Source organism: Equus caballus, chromosome 10, assembly GCF_041296265.1.
Source record: "Equus caballus isolate H_3958 breed thoroughbred chromosome 10, TB-T2T, whole genome shotgun sequence".
In the NCBI taxonomy this organism is placed as follows: Eukaryota; Metazoa; Chordata; class Mammalia; order Perissodactyla; family Equidae; genus Equus; species Equus caballus.
In genome coordinates, this window is record NC_091693.1 from 12,772,267 (window position 1) to 12,799,547 (window position 27,281).

The following is a 27,281-nucleotide window of genomic DNA, read 5'->3' on the forward strand; positions in this document are numbered from 1 at the left end:
ATTTTCATAACATCTTTTGTTGAAGAGACTGTCCTTTCCCCATTGAGTGGTCTTGACACTCTTCTTGAAGACCACTTGACCATATACAGGAGGGTTTATTTCTGAGCTCTCTATTCTATTCCATTGGTCTATATGTCTGTCTTTATACCAGTACCACACTGCTGTAAAGTACCTTTTTACTGTAGCTTTGTAATGCATTTTGAAATCAGTAAGTGCAAGCCTCCAACTTTACTCTTTTTCAAGATTATCTGGCTCCTCAGGGTCCCTTGAGATACCATATGAACTTGAGGATGACTTTTTTCTGTTTATTCAAAATATGCCATTGGGATTTTAATATGGATTGCGTTGACTCTGTAGATCACTTTGGGTAGTGTGGACGTTTTAGCAATCTTAAATCTTCCAATCCATGGTTCTGTTTCTAATGGTGATGGGTTTTCAAAGAAGCAGTTGCTCTGGTTCCCTTTCCTGTAATCACCTTGAACTCAATCTTCTGAGGGGGTTCACTTACCTCTTCAACCCCGTTTTGGGATGATCTGAGGTGAGGACAGGACAGGGGTTCCAAGGCTTCATATTCAGGGATGATGTGAGGAGATTAAACAGCTGGACCCTTTCCCTGCTCCTTTCATTTTTTTTCTCTCTGGTTTAACTATCTGTCACTCCAATTTGAAATTCTCATTCTGTAGTTTGTCCTCTCTTTTCTTCTGCCAACTCAAACTTACTGGATCAATCTTGCCCATAGAAATAAGAACCTCCTTCAATAAAAGAGGATACAACTGTTTGAAGAATATTGGTGACTGGTTCATTGGACATATCACTAATTTGTGTGTCAGAAATATTCATAATTTATCTGAGTCATAGCCAAATTGTCCATTAGAAATTCTAAAGCTTTGTTTTTCATAAATGAAATGACTGAATTTCTGGAAAACACAATGAACATGCCTGCTAGCTTCATTCACAGAAATGACTTCAGAACCAGAGTATTTGTCTCTTTCAGAATCACAGAGCTGCCTCAAGCTTGCACCACACCCAGAGGAAGTGCTTCTGGCCAAGGACCAAGTGCACAATGTCACCACCCTTCAACCAGATTGTCATGAAGAATGCATGACCATGAAAATATCCAACAGTGTAGGAAGCAATGGCAACCTCCTATAAGGCTGGAGGCATGAGGAGGTACAACAGAGGGGACGACTCTTTACCATGATCAAGTACACAGGACTGGAGCAGGATGATTTTATAAAGCTTTTTAAAATATGATGATAAGACATTTGGAAGTTTTTTTAAGATGATAGTAGGGCTAATAATTGCCCCCAAAGATATCCTAAGTTTGTTTTTTCTTTTTTGAGGAAGACTGGCCCTGAGCTAACATCTGTGCCCATTTTCCTCTACGTTATATGTGGGACTCCTGCCTGACAAGCAGTGTGTAGGTCTGCACCCAGGATCCGAATCAGCAAACCCCGGGCTGCAGAGCAGAATGTGCAAACTTAACTGCTGCACCGCCAGGCTGGCCCAAAGATATCCTAAGTTTTATCCACGGAAACTGTAAATGTTACCTTCCCTGGCAAAAGATACTTTGTGCATGTGATGAAGTTATACATCATGAGATGGAAAGATTACTCTGTCTTATCTGAGTGGTCTCTCTACATAACCCTTAGTATTCTCTTGACAGCGAGAGGCAGAGGGAACTTGGACTACAGAAGGAAAAGAGCAGGTCTGACCACAGATGCAGGGAGAGGGAAAGCGTATGTAATGGGAACAATGAGCCAAGGATGAGGACAGCCTCCAGAAGATGGAAAGGACAAGAAGACAGATTCCCTGAGAGTCTGAAGAGAAAGCAGGGTCCTGCAGACAGACTCCTCAATTCCAGCATGGTGAAATCTGTTTTGGGATTCTGGCCTCCAGGACTGTTAGAGAATTTGGAAACAGGCTGGATGTTTTGCCCACTCAGATGTGCTTTGGAGGCACCCAGATTTCCCCCTGCTCACTCCTTAGTCCCTTGTCTGACAGTTACTCCATGGTCTCCATGGGATGGCACATCAGGCAAAGGACATCTTTAAAGGTCTGCTCACTGATGTTGGGGGGAATCTTGAGCAAATGATGTGTGTGGTAAATAACCAATGTCTTGATAGAGACTTGAGAGGACCCCCCACCACCAACATTGTTCCAATTCCTCGGACGTTTTCACCTCACATGTGAGGGAGCAGATCACACAGATTTGTCAAAGATGTTCTGTCACAGGATCTTGGCATTGTGTGGCATATAAGGATGCCTGAAAAAGGCAGTGGGTGAGAGGGCCAAGTTCTAGCAGACAAACAGATGCTGCCCTGGTCAGAGGTCCCCAAGGCCCTCACTGCCTGTGATTGCCAGTAAACTCCAGGGGTATCCACCTGAGGCTGGACATTCTTGTCCTCATCTCTTTGCTTTTGTTTTTGTTTCCAGAAACTCAGTGTGCCTGTCCAAAGGAGAGTCCACAAACAAGATACTGGGAAATGGGAAATAGTCTACCCTCAGGGTTCTGTTGTGTTTTGTCTGCTCAGGTTGGCCTCTAAACCCTAGACAGATATGTGGGCCAGGCAGAGCATGGAAACCAAAGGGCAGGGAGGGGTAGCATGGAGGGATGGGGTCCTGGCAGAGTGGTATGGGAAATTTTAATGACTGGGTGGGGAGGGAAGAAAGGAAGGTCATGATATGTAGTCATGGTTTAGGGTGAAGAGAATGTAGGAGGACTGGGGAGAGGGCACAGGTCTTCAGAGAGAGGTTCAGGACTCTGAATTTGGGGGACAGTCATTGGAGCTGATGGGGTGTTAAGATGTGGGCGCCATTCTTCCAGACTTGGATGTGGTCCTGAGAGGAAGGATGGGGTTTGGAGGAAAGAAATAGATGCTTGGAGACTCAGATGAGTGCCCTTGACAATGGGATCAAACACTTTATTTGGGGAATCCATGGCAGGCTAAGCAGTCAGAAGGATGAGAAAAAAAGTAAAACGTCAAGAAGCTGGAGGAAAAATGCACACTGAAGAATTTAAACCAGAAGGACCACAGCACTACGCACAAAACATTGTTTTAATCCAACTGACCACAATCAGGGTGTTTTTTTTCTCCTCAGATTTTAAATTAACAGGCGTGGACCTCTTTCTTTTAAACCAAAACCACCTGGGAAATACAATTTTTCCAAAATGATCAGCACATTTTGTTTCAGGTCCCTCCTCTCTTTTCAATGCTCATGCACTTCATCCTAGAGCCATAAGTGTTGACGATAGATGACTGAGGGATGTGCTTAAATTTAGGGGACCAGTGGTCTTCAAGGATATGGCCACGGATGTGGCTCCTGGATGCTTCTCAAAGAAACCTACATAGAGACATGATGCCAGAGAACCACAGCAACCTTCTTTCAGTAGCTCGGGGCAATGTTCTGAATTCTCATGCAGCCCATTGTGGTGGGTCTTCATTTCCTCAAGTTTCAGAGTCTGTGAGGTTCTGGAAGTGCCAATAAAGCTCATAAAGACCCAAACTCATAAAGTTTGGGTTTAAAATTCAGACATCAGCATGCCAGTGCCTGAAACCCTGCCACATAGAGAATGAGACACTGTTTTTCACACTTGGGTAAAAGACTTTGCATTGTAAAGTTGTAAAGAGGTAGTTGTAAAGGGATGGGTTCCTTCCGAAGCCTTATCTGTCTCTGACAGATTTCGAAGATCATGTGTGGCTAATCCTAAATTTGGGTGTAATTGTGTCTCCTGCATGTTTTTCCAAGCCCTTATGGCCTTCCCCATTCTCAGGGAGTCACTATTTAGAGCAGATGTTATATTCCAATTGGAGCCAGAACAGCTTTGCATGATGGAGAGAGAATCCTCCCAAGATGCTTGCCTATGTGAGAGTGCTGACAGGTGACCCTTCAGTTCATCACTGTCCAAGGCAGGAGCCGCTGCCCACATGTGGCTGCTCAGCACTTGACACGGGGAGAGTCCACGTTGACATGTCCTGAAGTGTAAAAGACATACCAGATTTCAAACTCTTAGAATGACAAAAGAGTGTAAAATATCTCATTAATAACTTTATATTGATTACATGTTGAAGTTCTAATATTTTCAATAAAATAAAACAATAAAATAAAATTAAGTTCATCTATTGACTATTACTTTTTAAGTGTAGTGTATTAGTTTATATGACTGGCATAACAAAGTCCCACAAACCAGGTGGCTCAAAAAAAACCAGAGATTTATTGTCTTATAGTTCTGGAGGCTGGAAGTCTGGAATCAAGATGTTGACTCGATTGGTTCCTTCTGAGGGCTGTGAGGGTACATTTGTCACTCTCAGAAAATCAATCAATCAAACAGCAAATACAAAAACCCTTCAGTGACTCCCTACCACACTCAGACTACAGCACAGACTCCTTCACGTGGCCCCCAAGGCACTACAGGATCTGCACCCCAGGCTTCAGGCACACTGGACCGCCCAGTTTTGAGGGGATGTGGGTGTGAGTGTGAGTGGGGAGGGTGGGTCTCCAGGTCTTTTCATTCCTTGGACTAGATCTCAATTTCCATAATTTTGTTGAGGATCATGAAGACTAAAATCTCTGGAGGGTTTTCTCCTGAGAGACTCCCTTTGGTGTAGCTGTTTATACACACCAGCCCTGCTAAGTTCATTTGCAGTGCCCATTCCAACAGCTTGAAAGACTGAGTCCTAACTTTAGCCCAAAACAGAGGTGAGGTATTGATCCATTTGCCCCAAACAGTAATGCAGTCTGTGATTCATGCTTGTCTGAAGTCCTCATTGTGAGAGGATGGAGCATAATAATTTAACTATGATCACTTTCTGCTATTTTTTGAGGGAGGTCCAGAGCCACAGGTAATATTTTTATCTCCTAAGAATATGGGTACTTGTACATAATTGATTACATAATTGCGTGAGTATTTTGGCTTAGTTTTGTAGGTTAGGATAAGGGTACACAATTCGCAAATCTCTGTAACCTTAAATATGGCAACGATCTGTCCTACTGGTGGAATTTCTCAAATTATGCTATCTAGGGAAATGTTTCTCATATTCTCAGTGTTCTTGAGAATAACCTGGGATGCTTTTTGAGAATGGAGATCGCTGGACGCCATGTTCTTATAGCCAGGGCTGAGGTAAATGGGGCTGTTGTGGGGATCTGCTCTCCTTCTAGCGGGAGGAGCTTCAAGGTGCGGGTAAAGGGCATGGATGTGTTGTTTTAACATGGGGAAGACATGAAGATTAAGAAGAGTCATCCAATCTGTGATATGAACTCTCATTTATTAGATGCAGAAGGCCTAACCATGAGTCCTTGCATTTAAAATAAGTATTTGTTAAATGACAATCAAATTCTCTCACCTTGAGATTTCACATGTTTGCAGGGCCCGTCTCTCTCATACACACACATCAACACACACACACCTCAGGGAACTTACGGGATCCTGGGCTGCACCAGGCAGGCATCATAAGCAGAGCAAAAAGAGAAAACGACCCTCAGCATGGGCCTGGGGCAATCAGCTTAGAGGCTGTCCTGAGGGTTGAGACAGGACTGGGGGTGAAGGCAGGTGCCTTAGAGGGGTAGGGGGTCTTCTGGGATGAGGGAGGACATCAGGGAGCCTGTTACTGTTATCCAGGGAGGAAGGCTCACTAATTCCAACAGAGAACACATCTCTCTGGAGCAGCTGTGAATACAGAGGGTCCCAGGGCTGGTCTTTCAGTTCCTCGGCTCCAACAACAACCCTGCTTCAGGGTGCGTAATTTGCAGTCTGTGCCCCAAATGGGTGGGATTGTGGTTGAAGGTGACATCAAAGGAAACCTATAATTCCAAACTCAAAAGCCCGTCCTATGAAATAAGAAAATATCTATACATTCTTTATTAAGTTCCCAGGGCAGCACTACACACATCTAAATTAGCGGGAAGCTCAGTCATTCCCTGGGTTCCTCCCCAACAGGTCCCCTTACAGACACATAGGATGGCTCATAATTGTCCCTGCATGTCCTGTTTGTTCAGCTGCTGCCACCTCCTGAATGGAGCCTGAGAGCCTTGTCCTCCCGTTGACCGGGGAGGCAAGGTATGGCATCCACACCAGTGGCGAGAGGGGGACACTGAACATTCTGAAGACCTTGGGGTATTGAGAAAGTTGGGCAGTCAAACAGAGTTGTCCAGGTGGGATGGGGATAGAGAGTTGATGTAGGACTGGGACAGGGAACAGAACGTAGGGGCCTCAGTTTGAAGTACTGACCTGGGAAGGTCTTGAAACTTTTCAGGGAAAAGGCTGGATTCTCGAGACGAAATGACTCAGCTGCAGGAGCTGAGTGGACTGTGTGCTCCTGTCTGCCCATCTACCACTCATCACTCCATGAGTAATGGCCTATCCTCATGCTCACCTGTCCAAACGCCCCTGTGTCCCTTCGTTGTCCAACTCTACCTGAAGGGACTCTGGGGTCCCTTTACTGCACCGAAGAGAGGAAGAAGGGAGGCCGAGTGCTGTACAGACAGCTCAGCAATGGTGTCCTGAGAGGTGGGGTCAGGAAGGACCTCACACTCCCTACATGCCGGGTTCTGATCTGGAGTTGATGGTGAAGCGGGGACACCAAATGCTCCCTCAGTCTTCAAGAGAAGTGTGCCACAGTGAATGACTCATATCTCCTGATCCTCTCCATAGGTAGGCTCTTGAAAAACGTGGGACGACCAGTTTCCTGCTGTAGAAGGCCCAGTCTGGAATATTCCTCAGCAGCCCTGCCAGGGCCCACGTGCTCTAATCCTAAGTGATAGTGATACCGACCCTGATATCAGTTTCCTCACACTAAACCCAGCATATATGGGGTCAAAACCAAAACACTCATTCCCTGCTTACTCTCTGGCTTCCTGGCTCCAGAATCCACTATCCTCCATGGAGACAGACACCGTCAAGGACAAACACCTGGACTACCTCCTCCCCCAAAGAGATACGGGCTGGTGGGAAAGCTGCTGACCAGCAAGGTCACGGGCTCCCTCCTCTCATCAAGTAGTCTCAAGGCCAAAGACAGGCTGGTGGGAAAGCTCCGAGCAGCAAGGCCATATGCTCCCCCTCCCCAACCTAAAACCCCAAATAAAAACCCTTCCTTATAGCTTTCCGGGGAGTTTGGGATTTCAGCGTTAGCTGCGCTCTCTCCTTGCTCAGTGCTGTGCAAAAGTAAAACTCCTACTTTCTTCCACCACACCTGGTGTCAGAGATTGGCTTGCTGCACGACGGGTGAGCGACCTCACTTCAGATTCAGTAACAATAGGACCTCAGATCCACAGGCTTATGGCCATTTTCCCCAGTGCCCACACCTGGGCAGGGGCATCTGGGCCCTGAGTGTCCACTCTTTGCTGCCCACTGCTCCTGGTGCCATCCCTCTCCCCAATGACTTGTGCCCTGGGATTTGTTCCAGGTCACCAATCCATGCTGCCATGTCCTCCAACGGGAAGTTCCTTCCTGGGGTCCCTGATGTCTGTCCCAGGAGCTTCACCCAGAGCAAATCTAAGGGGTATTTGAGGGCTGGGAGTTGTGGCAGTAAAAAACATTTGCATTGGTCTCAGGAGATGGGAAAAGTCCACATGAGCTCAAGGAGGAGCACGAGTGCCCTCTAGTGGATGATTTGTGCTGGAAGGAGCGACAAAAGAGGCCAGGAAAGCTGAGCGATCAGGGTTGAACTTGGACTAAGGGCACATTCACGTTCAGAAGGAAGCATGTTTAGTGGTGAGTAACTTACAGCCTCCTGTAATTCACCTTATGGACGTTTGTTGTTTTTGAAAGGGTGTAACCACAGTCAGAATGACACCACTGGGTTATACTGCAAAGTCTGGTGAGGGAAATACTATAGACATTGGAATGAAAAAACACATGATAACAAATCTTTATGCAATGTCATTAGATATTCTACTCTGATGCTGTTACTATAGTAAGAGACAGATTAGCAATGAATGTAAAGTCATGGCTATCATTAGGGAAATGTATTTTATTAAATAGAAAATTATATCATAGGAGTTTCTCTTTATTTTCAAAATCATATGCCTTGGCATCCTTCCTTAAGTATGATTCTACACCCCAAAAGTGGACCTTTCAGAAATTGGCCAGTGTCAGACCTCAATCCCAGCCCTGAGGGCTGACAGCACCCTGCCCTGACCCTGGGGCCCCTCTCTGAAGCACAGGGGCCTTTGGTGCTCTCTCATTGGGGGAGAGGAGTCTTTTTAATGTCATCACCATTCACTCTTCCACGCTTACACTCTAGGCAGAATTTTTTGCCTATCTTGGATTTGATACTTCAATTACTGATCTCTATTTCTGTCCTTCAACAATTCCAACACTGTGACAGGTCCAAGAGGTGGGTTCTATCTTCATTTTGAAAGAAAATTTCTCAAAAAGAGTTACCTTCACCCACTTTGAACAGACTTCCACTTGAGTGCCATGATCATCACCCAGAAGGATTTGGCCACTTTTTTGGTATCAAATGCTTTCCAACTCCTACGGGGAAATGTGACTCTCTCCACAAAGATGACCAATAGAAATGGACAAAGAGAAATGGTATTTGTGTTCATGAAAGTTCTATATGAAGGCAGGGAAGCTTACAATTCTATTAGAGTCCACATAAAATCCACATTCCTATGCTGAAACATGGGTCTTGGTCGGTTTTCACCATTTCCTTAAGAGGTAAACTACAAAAAGCAACATTAACAATGAACTAGAGAATAACACGTACATTACAGTTACCAATAAAACTAAAATCGTTGTTTTCCTTAAAAGAGCATCCAGTGCATTATGTTCATTTTCATAATGATGTAAGAGGGCCCTTCTGTCAAAAGGCTACCTACAATTTTGTGACCTGGTAGTAATTACTCCCCTTTCCCTTTAAACCTCAAATACAAAACTAGAGGTGGCTCCTCGGCCCTCTCCCAGATCCCATTCCTTGCTACCAGCAGCAGGATAAGCCAATGCCAGACTTCCCCTGCTCCTCAAGATGGTAGAGGTGCCCTGGGCTGTCTGTGAACCCTGACATCCCTGTGTTCCATGGGCACTGATGGGCAGGTGCAAGGCCCATGGTCAGAGAGTCCCAAGTTCTCTTTGTGGCTCCATCTCCACCGTTACCAGTACCCTCTGCCTCCAGCTGCTTCCAGGGACATTGGTAAGTTCTGGAAGCCAAATACCTGCTGTAAAGCACTGACTCTGTGCTCTGTTCTCATGGGCAGCTCCTGGATGTGCCCAGACCCTGAAACTACCCTCTAAGATGCCACCAGACAGGCCTTGTAGTCCCTGCAGGTGATGGTCCCCAATTCCTGGAGATACTTTCCCACCAGGTACCTCAATCTCATCACCAGGCCCTTCTCTCATCTTCCGGGAGCATCATATGGGGAGATGGTTTGGTTGGCTTGGCATCCAAGGCCATCCATACCCTGGGCCAGGGAGGCAGTGCTGAAGCCTCAGCTAGTGTCAAGATGGGGGATGGGAGTTTGACTAGGAACCTGCAGTTAGAGCGAGAGGTGGAGCCAGGGTGCAGGCCACCAGGATTAATCTCTTATGAGAGCTGAGGAATTTAAGTTCCTTCTTTGGGCCCAGGGGAGATTCTGAAGAGAAGCCTCTGCTCCAGTGACAATATATGCAATGATGAGACCTGAGCCAGGCCAGATATCTAGCTGTTCCTGCCTTTAGAGAAGAACAGATGCTTGATAAACACTGTTAAATGGATAAGGGAAACCGTACAATGGAAGCCTGTCACCCCTGTGTGACACTTGCAGGTCAGAGAGTGTTCCATGTAGACACGGAGGCAACTGGCACCAGCATGGGAGGAGGCCAGCAAGCACACATGACTGTCTCAGAGATGAGAGTCTACCCCTTGTAGAGTCAGGAGGGATGACATGGGCCTCCTAACAGGGATCAGATCCTCATTCATCTCAGAAAATCACAGCTCCTTCCCATTTCTACCTTGTGAGTGACTTCTCTCCCCAGAGATCCTGGGCCAGGAACCTGTGTCCTTCCTATTCTCATGGAAACTTGAGCTGACACAAACTTTGGATACTCTACCCAGGTAAAGTTACCACCAGAGGGGGCTGGAGCCCTACCCTGATCACAAACGAAGTAAGGGGGGGACTCCTTGTCCCCAAGGTCCCTGGTCTGTGGGGACACCTGGTCGTGGTCCCTTGAAGACTTCTCACTAGCCCATGGAGTTGGGGGAACAAGGGACAATTTCCCATCCACAATGGGACAAGAGAACCTGGATGTGTTTTTGCTTCGATCTCAGAGGGGCTGAGGGTCTCATGGGGGCCTCCCCTCCCTAGCAGAGGAACCCATAGGATCCCCTGGCTGAGTCTCCAAGTGGAGCTCCTCCAGCTCCCGGACCCTGTGAGAACTAGAGCAGATGACACACAGGGACACAGATGACTTGGATGCAACACTCCAGTGCTGTGATGGGAGAAATATAGGCCATTCCTGGAACCAGACCCTAGGACTTGAGACCTCCCAGGGTGCCTTGAGATCTCAAGAGACCACTCACTGGGCCTTTCCTTTGAACCTTGGGTGCACAGAGCTCCTCCTGAGTCAGCACATCTACCAGGCAGCACAGGACACTGGATCAGGAGGCCACTGGACATAGCCTGTTATCTCCCTGGGCTCATCCTGCACTGGGATGGAGCTGGGCAACCTTGGACTCACAGTAACAGGAGTCTGGCTGACAGGTCCCACAGCCTTGGGATCAGAGCCCACCTCTGTCCAGGGCTCAGGGTCAATTCACACCCTCTGGAGCCTGGTCAGCGTCCCTGGTACAGCCCTATGACATTAGAGGCAGGTCTCCTCAAGGCCTCTGGGGGGCGACTTTGGGATGCACAGACAACTTGCAGAGAAAACTCATGAATGTGGCTTTGGCTAAGGAGGTGAAGGAGCCTGATTTCCATGCCTCTGTCCAACAGATCCTTCTGGTCCCATACTATGTGCCTGCTCTGTCCCACCAGCCACTTCTAAGGGCCTCAGAGTACCCTGCTCTGTCCGAGGTCCCTGTGCAGCTCCCCACTCCCTGCCTGGCCTCACTCTTTGGGAAGTCAGGCTGATCACAAGAAAATCAGCCAGGAAAAGAACAGAGGCCCCCAGCATGGTCAGGGAGCACATTGACAGGCTCGGAGCCACAGCTCAGGGAACACACATGGAAAGGGAGGGTCTCCCTGAAACCTTCCTCCAAGGACCAGTGACTGCACAGTCACCTGACATCCCACCACTACAGTCCTCTCACACAGGACAGGCAGGACACATGCTCTTCAAACCCAGGAACTGCAGCTCCTTCTTAGACACACATTCTGGTTCTCTGTCCCTGGAAGCAGGTGATGCTAGAGATGGAGCGCATGTCCTCTCACCAGTCATCACTCAGCCTGCCCCTTTCTCACCCCCAGAGTCATCTCCATGGCCTTCCTGCTGGGAATAAAACCAACATTCCCAGAGCATTTGAGGACACCGGGAAAACTCTGGTGCCCAGCTGGGCTTCTGTTTCACAAATGAAAATAATCCTCTGGATTTGGGGACTCCTGGGTCTCTGTGTGGTGATGACAGAGCCCAAGGGATGACACAGCAGAGACCAATGCTGGAGTTGGCAAGTCATCATCTCAGGGGACAGGGGTCCCCATCAACCTTGTTATTGAAAATGTGCTCTACAGGCCAGTGTGATCAGCATCACCTGAGAGCTTGTTAGCTGCAGATTCTTGGGTCCACCCCACACCTGCTCAGTCAGAAGCTACATTTTAACAGCATCTGCAGACCCTTTCTGTGCACAGGAGATAGGGAGAGGCTGCCCTACCCCTCACGTCATAGGGTCTCAGCCTGCCAGGCATTCATGTTACCAGGGCAGCTGCTAAAATAGCCTTTCTAAGGTGTCCCCTGGACAGTCACAATCTTTATCGAATTCCACAAGTGATTCTGATGCCCAGTGGCAGTGACATCGCTGTGACAAGCGTTCCTGATGTAGCCCCCAGGCTCTTCTTCTGAAGGGGATGAGAGAGGGGAGAGTGACTCTACCCTGGGACCCAGAAATGTTTGCACTTATACATACAATATACATAGAAGGGGATGTGTGAAGTAGGAATGAAGGGACAAAGAGAGAAAGTTCTTGGCAGAAGACCCACTCCTAGCCCAGGTGACATGGCAAGGACTCCTGCCAAGGGAGGAGGCTCAGCACAGAGGAAGGAGGGACAGCAGAGCTGACCTGTTATGACAGCAGTGCTTATGAGCATCTCTGTAGCCAAAGTTCTTCTCACAGAGGGAGGGACGGAGAAAGCAGCAGACGCCATGGAGTCCCCTTTAGACCCTGCCCACAGAGGTCATGTCCCCTGGCAGTGGGTCCTGCTGGCATGTGAGAGATGATTCCCTGAGTGTGGGTGGGAGATGAGAGAATGGAGAATGGCTGGGGTTTCCTGAAGAGGACAGGGCTCTGAGAAGGGACAGAGAACTCCTGTTTGGGACTGATGAGGAAGGACATGGGAGCAGAGTAGGATGAAGGGTGAGGGCTCAGGAACAAGAAATTCTCAGTGAATTGGAAAACCTCCATTACTGTTCATTTCCCAAGTTATTCGTCACTGAGTATTGAATTTTGAAAATGGACGATTATAATAATTTATGTGAGGTGACATAAAAAAAAATAAACAACCAGGAGCACTAAAAATTGTCCTTACCCACCACCCTCACATATTGACAAATAACACCAGGAAGTGGAGGGCCCTAAGAAAGCTCATTCATTCATCCACAGGTGTTTGCAGCCTGTTCCAGGCATTGGGGGTACAACAAGATCAGAGAAGTCTCTGCCCTCAGGAGCTCACGTGGGTAGGTGGAAAGCTAAGCAAAGACATCTAGAATGTGATGTCAGGGACTGACAAGTGCCATGAAGAGAACAGAGCAGGGAAAAGTCAGAACGTGCAGATGGAGGGTCTTTAGAGCAGATGATCAGAGAAGGCATCTCCCAAGGATGCCCCTGAGAGTGAGTAGGGCTCTGAGGGCAGGGAGAGGTGAGCCGGGTAGATACCTGGGAAGAGTATTGGGAACAGAGGAAATAACAAGTTCAGAGGGGCTAAAGTAATGGTGGTCTTGCTGCTGACCTTGAGCTGTAGGAGACACACACACACAAGCATGCGCCAAGTCTAAGAGATGAAGAAACCTGCTTAGGACTCAGGGCTTCATATTTCCATCCCAATACATAGGTTGTCAAAGCAAATAATCAATAACCAACCTACAGATTAGAGAGACATTTAACAAGCTAATGTGAGGACTAACTCGAAGGCTGTTCGCTTCCCCAGGGTAGAAAGCACTCTGGGGAAGCGTGTTTCACAGCATGGTTATTCACCACTTCAGAACAAAGAACACAGATCAAGTAGGACGGGAATACAATTCTTTTTTTAAAGTCCCAATGTGACGTTTAGCACGTACACAGCAGGTCAACCTGTCTTTGGTTCTCTTGGAAGAAAGCTTATCATCAAAGAAGTGCTGGTATTGGAGTCAGATAACGGAGACGCTCATTCTTATCTTTAAAGAGTGCATTCTTTGCTTTGAAAAATGTTTGAAGCAGGTGTACACTATGTGGGCAGAGGGCCATAAGTCAGGCTGCTCTGGGAAAAACAAAGTTTACTCTGAGTCAGATTTAAGCCAGAATATCTTCCCCATACACCTCAATAAGGAAAACCTTCTTATTAGTCTTATTATTTTCAACAAGGTCCAAATATTGATTGATCTCTCTCTGTTCCCTGGTAGTCTCACTCTTAACTATCTGGGACCCACCCACCACTGCCCTACTCATTATTGAATCAGTGCCAACCGATACTGTTGAAGGAAAGGATGTTCTTCTACTTGTCACTGCTCTGCCCGGGAATCTTTTCAGCTATGTCTAAGTGGACAGAGCACACCCCAAATTTCAAGATCTGTCATATATAATAGGTACATCAGAAATTACCCCAGGGCCTGGATACAATAGACAAGAGAAAATATACCTCGATGGGTCCCTGCTGTTCCAGAATGCCACCCAGGAGGACACAGGATACTACACCCTACAAGTCTTAAAGAGAACTTTGCCATAGAAAGTAGGAATTGTCCACCTCCATGGATACCACGAGTGATTGCTCTCTGACCTCTGGGTGTTGAGTGGGGTGAATTCTACACACCCAGGATGGACAAGCCTGGACTGTTCCTACATCCCCCTCTGCATTACGTTCCCTGTTTGGATTTGAGAATTTAGCGCAGGATACACAGAGTGGAGATAAACTTTAAAAGATTGGATTTCCTTTCCTGGAAACAAGACCCTGCAGATATTCCCTGCAGAGAGCAGGACGGGATGATGAGAGTAACTCAGCAGAAGGTGATCCATCTCAGCCCAGCCTCTTGCGACAATCACCCTGGGAACACGGCCCTGAAGAAGACCCTGCAGGGCTCAGTCAGGGCCTGGATGAAGGGCTCCCTGGGATTCTCGCAGAGAAGCTCAGCTCAGGAAGCCCCTGCCCAGACCCCTGTCTCAGGGCTCCTGACCCCAGTGACCCTCGGAAGCCTGTGTAAAGGTTGAGTTTTGGCCTCCTGGGCAGGGTGGACTGGGAGCAAGGATTTCCTGGCTGCCTGAGTCCTGAGGCTCCTGAGCTGGACACCAGCCAGGGCTCAGCCCCAAGAGCCACATCTGGGCAGGGGCAGAACCTAGTTCTTCATGTGAGGCTCAACATGGGGAGCACAGATGGACAAGGTCCCTAGGCCATTAACTGACTGCCCTGGGGGACCTAGGAGACCCTAGAGGAAGGTCAGTGTTCCCAGGGGAGACACAGAGCAGAGAAGATACTGCTGGCAGCTCCTCATCCACCAGGGATCAGGCCCAGGGAAATTCTTTCTCAGAATCAAACAATAACATATGCGATTTATTTGGGCAGCTCCTCTCTGACAAGATTTAAGTCAGGTACTGTGAATGTTTTAAGGTTAATTCACTGAAAACTTGGTAGTCAAATATTTATCCTATTCCATTGAGGGGAAACTGAGGCACAGGGAGATTAAAGTCACTAAACCACGGTAACACAGACCATGACCATCAGACACAAGGACTGTCTGCAGCCACAGTCCCATTCCCTCCTCCACCTGGGGGAAGGCGTAGGTGTCTGTGGACCTCAAGACCAGCTGCCAGTTCAGATCCTTTCTTATGAGGTGTCCCTAGTTCAGAGGGAGAGAGTCTGGTTTGCAGAGTGAGAACAAGTGGAGAATTCATCCCTCTTTATTCTAGAACTAAATTACCTGCTTCATCAACAAGAGTTAATGCAGAGAATGTCCAGGTCACCCCCTGATGTGGCTGATCCACTGCTCCCTGCCCTGAACTTGATATCACTTATTTGTTTCCTCATGTGTTGGTGTCCCTCCCACTGGAGTGTAAAGGAAAGACTTTGCCATCTCACTCCCCACTCTACACCTGCAGCCAGCACAGGGCCCACATGTAACGAACTCTCAATTGCTTTTGTTAGAGGAAGGAATGAATGATGAAGTGATGAATTAATGAATGATCCAAAAGTCTCCTCAGAGACTGGAACCTGGATGTGGAGTCCTTGGACTTCTTGCCACATAATCATATTCTCTTACTCTCCATGGGCTGAAGCTTATGTCTCAAGCCTTTTACTGGTCTCTAGAGAAATATTCCTTCCCACAACTGCTCTGAGATCCTGGGGTGTTAATCATCATTTTTCCATCTGGAAGAATCTTAACCTATCCTCAAATTTCTCTCTCATAACCACAAAACACAGATGGTCCATGAGGGCCAGGTTTGCAGGAGGTTCAGGCTCCCCCCTTTCCATCAGTCACCGCTTCTGCATTTGTGCACGTCCACACCTGCCCTCAGCAGAGACAGAAGAGACATGAAAGACCAAAGACAGAGATCAGGTTCTGCTGCCAAAGCCAGGCAGCTCCCGCCTGTCTCATTCCTTTTCTGGATCATTCCTTGGACTCTCTCTGTCATTTATTGGGTCACTGGCTCATGTCAGTTACTGTCACCTAGATCAGATGTACATCTTTACCCTGGGCCCTGAGTACTTACCTGACTGCCATGCTTGCTCCTGGTGTTATTTTACTCAAACTCCAAATCTGGCATTACCCATCTCTAGGAGAACCTTGAAAATAGTGCCTTAGAGAAAATACATCTCATTAGGTGATGGAGGTGTGCCCAGTGGGAAGGAGTCAGCCCTGGTTGTCCAGGCAGTGAGATGGTCAGTAAAGTACAAGGAGATGCAGAGAGGGTGGGTTTAGGGGGTATGATGGCCTCTGAGTCTCCTCCTCTATTTTTTCCAAACTCTGCTAACATATTGACATTTGAGAAAGTCCGTGCATTCTCCTAGACATAGAGCGTGCATCCTTACACTCTCTGAGTGCTCTGATCCTCATGCATTTGTCTTCGTATACACAAACCTGTCTTATTCATTTATGGACCCGAGTTGGCTGAGAGGTGAGAGATGACAACTCTGATTTAAGGTTCCTGGGAGGATCAAGGTACCACACGGGGCACTGCTCTCTCTGTGACCTGAAGAGCAGATTTGCCCACACCTGTCATCACAAGCAACAACTCTAACCCTGTGAAGCACCAGGACCCTGCAGTGTTAACGTGAACCTGAGACTCAGAACGCCACCTACATGTGGTAAATCAACAGTCAGAACCTGGAAGTAATAGGTCATGTGGTATTTTGTATAAAATTTTTCAAATAATCGCCATACCCTTTTCCACAGTAGCTGTGCCATTTGACCTTCCTGCCAACAATGCACAAGGGTTCCAATTTCTCCATATCTTCCCCACAACTTGCTTTTTTTCTGCTTTTTTGTTAGTAGCCATTTGAATAGATATGAGGGGGTATCTGATTACAGTTTTGATTTGCGTTTCCCTAATGATTAGTGATGTTGAGCATTTTTTTTCATGTTTTTATTGGCCGTCTGTGTATCCTCTTATAATAGAGCAATGTCTATTCAAGTGCTTTGCCCGTTTTTCATTCAGGTTATTTGGTTTTGTTGTCATTGCTGAGTTTAGGATTTGTTTGTATACTCTCCGTGTTGACCCTTTGTTGATGTATTATTTCCAAATTATTTTCTCCAATTCCATAGGTCACATTTCACTCTGTTGATTGTGTTCTCTTGAACTGAAATCTTTTATTCTGACAAAGTCCATGTTATCTATTTCTTCTTTTTTTTTCTGTCTTCTTAGTTTCATAGTGAAGAAGTCATTGCCAAATCCAATGATATAAAGCTTACCCACTCTATTTTATGCTAAGAGTTTTATAGTTTTAGGTCTTACTTTAGGATCTGATAAATTTTGAGTTAATTTTTGTATACAGTGGAAGGCAATGGTCCAGCTTCATACTTCTGCATGTGGATATCCAGTTTTGCACCACTGTTTGCTGAAAAGACTGTCCTTTCTGCATTGAATGGTCTTGACACCCTTGTCAAAATCATCTGATCACATTATTGAGATTTCTTTCTGAGTCTCTATTGTATTCCATGATCTATGTCTATATTTATGTCAGTGCCACATTATTTTGATTCTTTAGCTCTGTGGTAAGTTTTGAAATCAGGAAGTGTGAGTCTTACAATTTTGTTCTCCTTTATAAAGATTATTTTAACTATTCTGGATCCATTGAATTGTAGGTTGGATTTTTCTATTTCTGCAACAATTTCATTGAGATTTTGATAGAGATTATATGATATATACATAGTTTGGGTTTATTATCTTTGTAACAATATTAATTCTTCCAATTAATGAACACGAGTGTCTTTGCTTCTGTGTCTTCTTTAATTTCTTTCAGAACATGTGGTAGTTTTAAGTGTACACATCTTTCACCTCCTTGGTTAAGTCTGTGCCTAAGTATTTCATTAATGGAATTGTTTTCTTAATTTTTTTTGATTGTTCACTGTTATTCTACAAAAATATAAGTGGTTTTGAGTGTTGATTTTTGTCTCCTGCAACTTTACTGAATTTCTTATTAGTTCTAACAGTTCTAGTGTGTATGGGTGGAACCTTTAGGGTTTTCTATACCTAAGGTTACGTCTTACGTAAAAGTGATCCTTTTTCTACATTCTTTCAATTTGGATGCCTTTTATTTCTTCTTCTTTCCTAATTGTTGTGGCTAGGATTTCTGTACTATGTTGAACAGAAACAGCGAAAGCAGTCTCCTTGTCTTATTCATGATCTTAGAGTAAGTATTCAGTGTTTCATCAGTGAGTGTGATGTTAGCTATGGGCTTTTCTTTTATGACCTTTGTCATATTGAGTAGGTTCCTTCTATTCTTAAGAGTGCTTGTCTTTTGTTAAAAACTGTAACCATGTCTTTCTTGAGATTTCATTCAGTATGATGTAAAATCCAGAGACCTGGAAATAAAAGTCCTGTTTAGATTGAGAAATCCTTTAGAACAGAAGCTCTTCAAGTCCAAAGGTTCTGAAGACTGGTCAGGGCCATCTTCATTCCCCAATAACTTATTTAACAAGATGTAAATGCCTTCCCAGTTTCTGAAACTTTCACTTAGCCCCAGACATGGACAGGGCTGGCAAGCCCGCATTCCCCAACACACATGGAAGTGTATATACTGAACGTGCCCTGATCTCTTCTGAAGTCAAAGAAAGTTCTAGGAAAAAAATCAATGTTAAGTTCATGAGAGAAAAATTCCACTTGATAATGAGGTTGTAGGACATGTGGGATGAGAAGAGGATTCTGATGTTGATACTGCAGATGCATCCAAGGGGACACATCAGGGGACACCTCGATGTGATCTGGGAATCAAAAGGCGTGGTGAAGCCCTCTCCTTACAGATCATCACCTGAACAAAGAGAGACTCATCCTGCTGCAGGGAGTCAGGACTATCCTCTGGTTCACCTTTACAGAGCTCACTGGGGCCCCATGAGTGGCTGAGATCTCTGAGGAAGGAGTGTGGCTTTGGGCCCAAGGCCCACGCTCAGTCAGTCATCTCCTCTGTTTCTCCACAGAGCCAGTGTCAAAGCCCTCCATCTGAGTCAGCAGAGGACATAAGGACCCCAGTCACAGAACATAAGGACCCTGTGGTCCTGACCTGCCTCACAAATGACACCAGGATCTCCATCCAATGAATCTTGATTGACCAGAGTCTATGGCTCACAGCGAGCATGAAGCTGTCCCAGGACAATAGCATGCTCAACACAGATGCCCTCAGGAGGGAGGATGCTGGGGATTATCAGTATGAGATCTTCAACCTGGTCAGTTCCAGCAAACGTGACTTCCTCAGGCTCGATGTGAATTATGAGTCAGGCCCTCTGGCTCTTTTACCCTACTGTATGTTATTAAACTCTGAGTAGATTTTTTTTTCTTATCTGTAAAATGATGGTTCTCATGCACTTTTTAAGTAGAGTTCTTGTGAACACTCAGTGATGACAGTGGAAAGTCCTTAGAGGACTTGCACTGGGTCAAGAAAAGCTCAGAAAAGTGAACTGAATTTGTCATTATTGTTGGCTTAAGGTCACATTCCACTCCAGACCCCAGCTCTTGTTCTTCTCAGTTGCACCATCTCCACAGTAGAAGGATGGTCAGAGGTTGTGCAAGGAGAGGTGGGAGCCCATGATAAGCTCTCAGGAATCACAGCTCTACCCCTCCTCCAGGGAGAGGCATAGATGGTGCCTGGACTGTGATGCAGACACTGGGAATAGAGAAGACACTGATGTGGGTAAAACACTGATCTTTTTTTCCCTGTCTGATTTCTCGTGAAGAATTCCTAAAGTCTTCTTGAGTATTCTTATTTTCATGGCAACAGTTATTTGTGTAGGTTCAGTAAGACTCTGTCCTCCTTGTTACTAGGATATCATTGGAAACTGATGGTACAATCACATCTTTGAATCTAATTTCCTAGTTAAAAATGACGTCCATGTGATCAGATAGAACCCTGCACTTTAAGGAGCTAAAGCTGACTTGATGGGTATTTTGGGAATTTGCAGAAGAGAGGATGTCACTCAAAGCTATAGAGACTGCGGGTGAGTCCTGATGTCCAGGCTTCAGATGTCCTGATGTCCAGGGTCCAGAGGCTGTTAAAAGTCCCATCTGAGCTTCCTTAGGAAAACCTGCATCAGAGGAAACTGTGTGGTGAGTGTGCCATCCCACTGCACCTGAGTAAATAATCAAGCCAAATCAAGTGAGAGCAGCTTTGTTTTAGGATCAAGAAGACTCTTCTTCAGAGATGATCTTTGATCAAAAGAGAAGTGACTGGGGCTGGCCCCCTGGCCGAGTGGTTAAGTTCACGTGCTCCACTTCGGCAACCCACGGTTTCACTGGTTCAGATGCTGGGTGCAGACCTAGTCCCGCTCATCAGGTCATGCTGAGGTAGCATCCCACATAGAAGAACTAGAAGGACCTGACTACAATATACAACTATGTACTGTGGGGATTTGGAGAGGAGAATGAAAAAATATCTGTTGGCAATAGATGTTAGTTCAGGGCTAATCTTTAAAAAGAGAAGAGACTGTCAAAGAAACATTGTTTTCATGGAAAAATCCAAAAAACACAGCCTTCTGATGATCAGATTCTGGCCCTGTTCACTGTCTCTCAGCTATTTTGCACCTCTTTTATAAACTGCAGGGAACTGATGGAGATTCCGGCTGGATCTTGGCTGATAGAGATGGAGTTGTGTTTCCCCCCTCCTGTGCAGAAAGCAGTTTTGTTTTGATCTAGAGGCCTGACATTCCCCTCAGACTCACTCAACTTTAGACAGTTCTTCCTGACTGTAGGCCTTTGGCCTCCATTTTCTTAGAGCGTTTCCTTTAGAAATGTAATTACTCTCTGTAATTGCAGATTCTTTTTCTTCCCTTTTGAAATGTTTGAAATTCCCTTTTGAACCTTAGAATTTTCTTCTCAGTTTTAGGATTCAGGGAATGTCTTTCTCAAGGGTCTGGGCCCATCCCTTTGAAATGTAGTCCTCCTGGAAGATCCTGCCCCTGCCTCCTGGTCTCTGAGGGAGGGCAGGAGCCTAATTTCAGTGGGTCCCTTTACAGCCAGGATTTAAATATACCTTCTGTCAAGAATTTATGAGAAGTTTTACTTTTCTGTTGTGTAAGTCTGATTAACAAACACAAGTGGCATATAATTCCCTCTACCTGCTCCTAGAATCTTGCAGCCTCTTGTTTCAGGGGTTAAGTTCAGTCTTTCTTCCCTATTGTACTGGTCTTGAATAAAGTCTTTTTGCCTCTTTAAATTTGTTTGGTGCAGTCTTTACTTTGATATTACCTACTTGTATTTAGCTGATCCTGTCATCTTGCACATAGTGTCAATCCTCACCATATTTTCAAATAAGCCAATTTCTTTCGTTATCTGACTACGATCTTCCAAATGAACATTTCCAATTTTCCTTCCTCCCTTCTGAATTGGCATCCACAGCAGGAGATGGGCTGACTTCCCAGAACTATCTAGGGTCCCAGGTTGCCTCCTACCAAGCCATTGTCCCAGGATGTGAGAAACAATGCGAGCAAAAGTCCAACAACTCGAGAGAGATATGGAAGGTGCCCCAGTGCAGTGGCCCTGGTTGCAACAGTGTCCTCATTCCACACACATTTTCACCTCATCTTTGAGTAACAAAATCACACAGATTTTTAAAGATATTCTGTCATAAAACCCAACAACTCCAGTGGACAAACAGGACTTTTCCACATCAGATATCCAAACACCAGCACTGGCCCATCCTATATAGGGCCTCTCCAGCCTTGGTCTCAAGCCAGACTTCTGTATCCTCATTTCATTGCTTTTTAGTTGTTTTTTTCATAAACTCCATGTACCTATTCTTCAGGGAGTCCACAAACAGAAGCTTGGAAATAGTAGGTATAATCTGTACTCTGGTTCTCGGTCCTTTCCTGCTCCTTTTGGCCTCTAGGGTATTTTGCTGAATCCTTCAAGTGAGTTGGGGTGTGGGTAAACAAAGGTGGGCATTGAAGGATGGTGTGGAGGGATGGGGAATGTACAGAGTCTGTGTGTGAAACAGTAAATCGTGGGTGGAGTTTTGGGGTGTTAGGCATGATCTGGGATCTAGTGGAGACATGCAGGAGGGCTGTTTATTGGGTGGTCCAATGGTAAGGTGAGGATTCTGAATGAGAGGCTGATCTAACTGTTGAAGAAGGAGCACCCAAAGCTGATGCATTGAAGTTGGAGGTGCCATCCTTCCAGACTTACATGGACATAAGGAATGAAAAATAGGTTTGAGGAAAGAATAAGATTCTTGAAGACTCAGGTTGGTGCCCTGATGTTGGAGACAACAGGGAGTGCCAGATGTACAGGCTGAAGGGGACATGGGACAGGGGACCAGGGGGAGAGGGAAAAGAGCATCCAGTGGTGGCTAGGAGTCTGGAGAGGGGTGAAAGATTGGAATGTGGAGGACAACATGAGTGCAGAAGACTTGACCTAAGGGCATTTGGGGAATAAAGTCAGGAAGGGAGTTTGAGCATGGAGTAGTCTGACTAGAAAAGGGACCTGGGATGGTAACTGGTGAAAAGCAGTGAATGCAGGCCAGCGGGGAAAGTCAGAACCAAATAGAGGGCTGGCGTTTTCTCTCCAGTTCCGACTAGTTGAGACATGTGCAGGTTGCTCTCAAAGCCTGGGAGCACTGCAGAAAGACAGATCTCACCCTTGTACACTGAGACCTACTTCAAGTGAGTCAACAAGTTAGATGTGTCCCCAGGGGATTTGTGTGTGAGTGAGTAAGGCTTAATATGAGTCTGGGACAGGCAGGGGAGGACAAATGTCAGGGTGGTTATTGGGGGCAGAATGAAGTTGGAGTGTGTGGAGTCTTTTTCTTCTTTGTTGACTAGTCAGAGTGAACTTCCTGTGAGTCCACAGGTGAGAGATGTGTGACAGGTGTCACTGAGGACTAGTAGGTGCCATGAAGGGCTGGGCACCTGTCCTTGACTAATCTAGGATGTTCCACTTTCACTTGAGATGCATCTGCTCTCCCCACCTGATCTTATATGGGTGGATGTGATAGAATCCAGGTCATAATGAGGATTTCTGGCTCCTTGTTCACGTTATAGCCTATGTTTCGACAGTCTCTCCTGAGACCTAGAATCAGGTCAAGAGCTCTTTTCCTATTGTTGTAGAAGGCCTGGCCTTGCTCAGAACCCTAGGAGTCTGCATGGAATCCTCTCATTAGGTCCTGCCAGAGGCTCCAGAAAGCATCTTTCATCCCTCTAACATGCATCAGATGGAGGTACATGTGTAGGAACTTGTCCTTTCCTCTGGAAGGTGTGTGTGTCCAGACGATCAGAGCCCTAAAACCTTCATAGACGTAGCAGATCAATGAAAGGTCACAGACGTAGATGGACCTACAGCCCACGGAACTCCCACACTTTGTTTAAATTGTTGATTACTAGAGCTGACCCTGTCACTGATGTCATTGTCAAGAATGATGTCATTGTCTTTGATAATCAATATCAGCAGGCATCTAATTCCATCTTTTGGAGCACAGGCATCTTACTGAGGCATTCAGAATACTCACTATTTCTTGTTCATCATTAGCAGGAAAGCTTCTAGTTTTCACCATTAAATATGATATTAGCTGTAGGTCTGTAGGTTTCTTATGACTTGAGTTTGGAGTGGAATTGACTTGGAGGATGAACTCAACCATTCGCTCTGCTAGGCAAGGCCAGCTTCATGGGGTGTCAAACTGTGCAGTCACTTAGAAGGGCCTGTGGTAGGTTTAATGCTCTGCTTTTGCCGTCTTGAAATTCTTCATGATTTTTGAACAAGGAGCCCTGATTTTCACTCTACACAGTGTCCTCCAATTTACGTAGTTTGTTCTGCCCCTGGGAGTGACCACGGGTAGAGGAGCTCCCTTTGGAAGAAAAAAATTATCCTTTTGGGAGGTGCACTTTGAACTTTGGCCACCAGAGGATGGTACCACCACAGCATAACCGGGAGGGTTGCCAAGTGATATGTGGAGTTTGGCTTTTTCTACTTCATTTTTGTCAGTATAAATCTCCAACTGCACCCTCTGCCACACCCCACTTCTGGAGCTCACAGAGGGAAGGTTATCCGCACTTGATATACTTCAGAAATTCAAATTTTGAACTCCACATGCAAGGGGGAAAAAAGAAATTAGAGCTAGTTGGCTCAAATGTGAATAGAATAAAGTAGGCACAATAAAGTCCACAGTGATGCTGGGCTTAGGAAAATACTGAAGACATAGCACTGGGAAGGAAGATGTTAAGACAATGAAGAAGGAAGGAGCTGAGTCCCCAGCTTCCAAGAGAGGTGACCTTAGATAATGCCTGAAAGTGAAAAATCAGTCAGGAGCCTTAGAGCATGTTATTCGGAGATGACTTTGGTTCCGTCCAGAGGAGCTGCTGCTGTTTGGGGCAGATCTCCTCAGTGTGGCCCAGACAGGAGAAGCCAGGACCTTCCTGTGATCACTCTGAACAGATGATAGAGACACAGGGTTTATCATAGCCCAGTCCAGTGTTGTCACAAATACAAGAAAGAGAACATCCGAGAGCAGGGAGCCAGGACTCATTTTGCTCACAGTGTGAATTTCTGGAATGAATAGTAATTTCATGCTTCTGGCTGTAGTGGGCTACTTGACAAGTTTAAATCTTATTGTGGTTGTAGGTCATTTACATCAAAACTATGTGCCCCCTCTGGGCAAGATTTACACACCTGATTAAGATTCTTACAAGGACCAATCCTCTTACGTCTCTGTCAATTTGACTTATAATGAGGACTGACTTGTTCTATCTGTTTGTTTTTTTGATGTCAGGAGCACAGAATTGAAAAATTATAACCCTTGTTTCATGACCTGGTATCATCACCAGTCAATACATGACCTCCCTTCCTTTTTTAGAGAACGGCTGCTTTTTAACTTAATTTTACTTTTTACTTATATGTTTGGAATCCGCCTCCAGTTACAGCTTCACAGAGATCTCCAAGGGCAGGACTGGAGGTTCAGCTCACTATGGAAGCTGCTGCTACTTCCTGGATGAAGAAACTGGGAAATCAAACCCTGTGCTGGTGCCACAGCACCTCTGCAGTTTCTCAGTAGAGACAAGCTGGGGACCCACTGGCTCCATGGCCCTGAGTGCTGGGATAGGCTCCACCTGCATCTCACAAGAACCACTTCCCTCTTCCAAACATGAATCTGCTGTCAGAGATTCTAGGAACTTCTGTCTTCAGCCTCTGGTCTTTCATGTGTTTTTCAAGGGGATTGGAAGAGAAAGAGTTTAGTCAATCTGGGGTATCTCTCCTGGACATCATGGGGAACCTCCAACATAATCTCTCTTCAACCAAGACCCTTATTCCCCCTACCTCCCACCTTGATCTTCCCAAAATATTCCTCTTCTCAGTTAAGGTCAACTCCATCCTCCCAGGGGCTCACGATAGAAATCTTAGCATGATCCTTGATGCCTCACACTAATCTCTAATCGACATGCAAGCCCTGCAATCCATCTACAGAATATAAACAGAATCCAAACACTCAGGCCCAAACCACCACCACTGCTACATGGGATCATTGTAATAGTCTCCTAACTGGTTTTTCTGCCACCTCCATACCCCCCCTTCCCTTATATATATCTCCTCAGTGTAGGATCTCTGAATCCTGAGAGATGAACTCATTTAAAACCTAAGTGGGGTCATCCTTTTTTCTGCTCAAAGCCCTTCTGTCACTCACATCTCAATTTCACCAAAATCCAGTCTCCTCAGCACAGTCCACAGGCCCAGATAAGTGGTTCTCAAAGTGCTGGTCTGCAGCAAGACAGAGTTTCCAACTGGAGATCAATCAACTCCATGCTTTGGTGGAGAAAGTCTTGCAATGAAGAAAATGTCAGTTGGAATATACAAGGCACTTACTGATGTGGTTGGTCTACTTGGGCCCTGCCAATCACCTTTTCTGTAGCACTGTCCTGTACAAGCTGGTCCCTGTCTACACTCTTATGTCATCCTCCTCAGCCCATCTTTTGCATTCACAGGGGCTTCCTAACCTTGAAACATGCTAAACAATCTCCTTCCCAAGGGCCTTTGCACGGACTGTTCCCTCTCCTTAGAATAATCTCCCTTCAGAGATCTACATGATCCCTCACTCTCTTCTTTCAGGTCTTGCTCACATATCACCTCATTATGGAGTGTTTTCCTTACCATCTCATATAAAATAGACCTCACGCTGACACACTCACTCCATATCTCCTTCACCTTGTTTTATTTTCCATTAGAGGACTTTAGATGACAGAAATACTGCTTGTTTATTTACTTTTTTCCGGTTATGTTTAGGTACAATTGACATGTAACATTGTATTAGTCCAAGGTGTACAACATAATGATTTGTTATATGTATATATTATGAAATGATTACAATAAGTTTAGTTAAGAACCATCACCTCATGTAGCTCCACATTTTTTTCTTGTGATGGCACTTTTAAGATCTACTCTCTTAGCAACTTTCAAATGTACAACACGATATTGTTAACTGTAGTCACCAAGTGTACGTTACATCCCCAGGACCTATTTATCACATAACTCAAAGTTTTTACCTTCTGACCACCTTCACCCATTTCACCTACCCCACACCCTCACCTCAGGCAACCAACAATCTGTTCTCTGTACCTATGAGTTCAATTTTTTTTTAAGGTTCCACATATAAGTGAGATCATACAGTATTTGTCTTTGTCTGACATCTCACTTAGCACAATTCCCTCAAGGTCCATCTGTGTTGTCATAATGGCAAGATTTCCTTCCTTCTTATGGCTGAATAATAATATTCCATTGTATATAGTGCCATATTTTTATTGTTACCTCAATAAAAAAGAAAAGTATTATATAAATTTCAGGTGTACATCACTATATTTCGACTTCCATATAGACTGCACTGTGTTCACCACCAAAAGTCTAGCTGACATCCATCACAATACACATGTCCCTTTACTCCTTTTGCTCTCCCCCGACACCCTTTCCCACTATGGAACCCACCAATCTGTATCTATGTGCTAGAAACACTTTTTTATCTATGTGTCTGTTTATCTCCCACATATGAACAAAGGCTTATGGTAATTGTCTTCCTCTATCTGACTTACATTGCTTAGCATAATACCTTCAAGGCCCATCTATGTTGTTGCAAATGGGAAGATTTTATCTTTTTTATGGCTGAGTAGTATTCCATTTTATATATACACCACATTTTCTTTATACAATCGTCTGTTTATGGACACTTGAGGTTAAGTCTTGGCTATTGTGAATAACACTGCAATGAACATAGAGGTTCATATAGCTTTTTGAATTAGTGTTTTCATTTTATTTCTATAAATACTCAGAAGTGAAGTAGCTAGATCA